Source organism: Suricata suricatta, chromosome 16, assembly GCF_006229205.1.
Source record: "Suricata suricatta isolate VVHF042 chromosome 16, meerkat_22Aug2017_6uvM2_HiC, whole genome shotgun sequence".
NCBI classification, from domain to species: domain Eukaryota; kingdom Metazoa; phylum Chordata; class Mammalia; order Carnivora; family Herpestidae; genus Suricata; species Suricata suricatta.
In genome coordinates, this window is record NC_043715.1 from 56,853,147 (window position 1) to 56,856,400 (window position 3,254).

General features: G+C 40.9%; 1 pseudogene; it reads left to right on the forward strand.

Moving 5' to 3' along the window:
• The first annotated feature begins 509 nt into the window (after positions 1-509).
• The window catches only part of LOC115279906, a 68,042-nt pseudogene continuing 65,297 nt past the window's right edge, over positions 510-3,254 (forward strand).

Below are 3,254 nucleotides of genomic sequence, written 5' to 3' on the forward strand. Positions count from 1 at the left end.
GGCAGGGCTTGAACTCACAGACTGCAAGGTCATAACCTGAGTCAAAGTCATATGGTAACTGACTCAGCTACCCTATGCCCCTCCATTTAACTTTATTAATGCATTTTAATGGCAGAAGGGATGATAATGAATTATAAAGACCGTACAGTAGAAATCTTGTCTCCTTTCACATGTTTATTTACAAAGTACATATTTATTTCTTACCCATTATATGTCAACCATATTTTGACCAAGACAGGCATGCTTCCTAAGTTCATGGATTTTATGTTCGGGTGGGGAGTCAGAACATAAAACTAAATAGACATAAGTACAAAGTAATGTGAAGTTGTGAAGTTGGGGTCCATGACCTGTCATCCAGGTTGAGTCACCTGTTGAATATGATCATGTCTCCCTTTTCAGAAGAAAAGGCACAGGATCCCTTTACACGGTCATAGAACTATGGAGAGTCCTTACGCTGCCCCTAATGAGCCTACTTTTCACTCCAGGGCACTCGCTCCGAAGTGCTCACCATGTCTTTTCGGAACGATATCCTAAGAACCAGAGGGAAATGGCTCTGAGAGCCATCTTTGTATTACATTTGGGGTTGGGTCTTTTGCCAATGTCATTCTCTTCTCCCATAACCTATCTCCAATCTTGCCTGGACACCAGCAGAGGCTCCCAACATGGTTGTCACCCACAGGGCTATAGCCCGTCTCCTGGTGGTTCTCTCCCCTGGAATTCCGCACACTATGGCAGCTTTTGTGTCAAGCCAACCCCTATCTACTCTTGGGCATAAACTTGTCTGTTACATCCACCAAGTGGCTCACACACCACCCTGTGCTCACTTGTGTCCTGACCACCTTTCAGTGTGTCATTCTCTTCCTCAGGAGAACAGAGAGGACAATGCTCAGAGGAAGAGCCCCCAAGGTCATTGGTCTTTCCTGTTGCATCTGCTGGATTTCCAGTGTCTTAACTAATATCTATGTCCCTGTGGAAATCACTGGTCCATAGGACACATACAACTGTACCCAAGGCAAATGGTTTTGTTCATCCATAGGACTTGCTACAGGCTTTGTCTTGTTGTCCATCTCTGATGCCATGTTTATTGGCCTCACGGTCTGGTCCAGTGGCTCCAATGGCGCTGCTCCTGCACAGGCCCCACCAGAGAAGGCAGTACACTCACAATTGCAAAGGCTACTGCAAATTCCCCCCGGAGACCAGAGCTGCTCACACCATCCTGAGGCTGGTGGCCATCTTTGTTGTCTTCTACACGCTGAATTCTACTTTTGTTTGTTTGTTTTTTTTGTATTATGTTAGTAGGCTTTTCTTATGGTTGATGTATATCTCTCATATTTTGGCTCCATGTTTTCCTACTATTTGTCCCTTATTGCTGATCCTTAGGGATTCTACAGTTCTGAATGTCTGCTTTTTAATGTTGAAAATGACTGTTAAAAATCTAAACCTAGAGAAGTCCACTTCGACAATAACCATGATTATACTGTTGAGTAAATCACTCACTGAACAAGTTTTTTTTATATAAAATACGCAATAACCATTACATCTTTAATTGAAATACAGTTGACATAATATAATGCAAGTCTAAGGTGTGTAATGTGTAAATTTGATACACTTACATATTGCGATATGATTACCAAGGTAGCATTAGCTGACACCTATAATTACCATTTCTTCCCTCATGGTGGGGACAACTAAGATCTAGTCTCTCAGCAACTTTGAAGTTTATAATACAGGATTGTTGATTATAGTCACTATGCTGTGCATTAGCTCTCCAGGACTCACTTACCTACGTGCTTGCAGTTTGTACCCTTAAGTAACCCATCCCCAATTTCCCGACCATCCAGCCTCTGTTAACCCCCATTCTATTCTATGTTTTTACAAGTTTGGCTTTTTTAGATTTCACATACAAGTGGTATCATACAGTATTTGCCTTTCTCTGTCTGACTTATTTGACTTAGCATAACACTCTCAAGATCCATTTATGTCGTTGCAAATGCCAGGATTCCCTTCTTTCTCATGGCTGAGAAATATACCATTGTGTGTGTATGTATCACAACATCTTTATCCATTTATCTGTTGGTAGACATTTAGGTTGTCTCCATGTCTTGCCTATTGTGAATAATACCGCAATAAACAGGGGAGTGCGTATATCTCTTCAAGCTTTATTTCCTTTGGATACACACACACACATCACACACATATATATGCATACATATATACATACACACATATGTATACACATATATACACAAATGCACACACACCCAGAAGCAGAATTGCTGGATCATATGGTCATTCTATTTTTAATTTTTTGAGGAAACTCCATATTGTTTTCCGTTAGTTGCTATACTAGTTTACATTCCTACCACTAGTGCACAAGGGTTCCACCTTCCCTACATTCTCACCAACAGTTGCTGTCTCTTTCTGATGATAACCACTCTAACAGGTGTGACGTGACTTCTCGTTGTGGGTTTGATTTATTTGTATTTACTTTATGATTAATGATATTGAGCATCTCTCCATGTACCTGTGATCCACTTGGATGTCCTTGTTGGGGGGAAAATGTCTATTGAGTTCCTCTGTCAATTTTTTAAACTGGGTTTTTTAAAAATTACTGAGATGTAGGAATTCTTTATATATTTTGGAATATTAACTCCTTAACCTGTATGGTTTGCAAATAGGATGGCTTTTCATTTTGTTTCTTTTGCTGTGCAGAAGCCTTTAAGTCTGATGTGGTGCCATTGGTTGATTATGCCGTTATGGCTTTTGCTCTTGGAGTCCTCTTTGGTGATTTTTTTAAAATCACCGAGACCAATGTTGGGGATTCACCCCTATGTGCTCTTCTGAAAGTTTTATGGCATCAAGTCTTGTGGTTATGTCGTTAGTTCAATTGGAGTTAATTTTCGTGATTGGTTAAGGGGGTCCAATTTCATTTTTCTGCACGAGTTGATTCAGTCTTCCAAAGCCATTTGTTGAAGAGCCTATTCTTTCCTCAGCGTGAGTGTTCTTGGGTTCCTTGGCAAATACTGGCTGACCAATATGTGGGGGGTTGTTTTTGGACTCTGTCCCATTGGGCAATGTGGATATCCTTATGCTGATAACATGCTTTTACAATTTCTTTTTTTTCCCTCCATAATATTTTATTGTCAAATTGTTTTCCATACAACACCCAGTGCTCTTCCCCTTAAGTGCCCTCCACCATCACCACCACCTCTTTCCCCCCTCCCCCTTCCCCCTCAACCCTCAATTCATTCTCA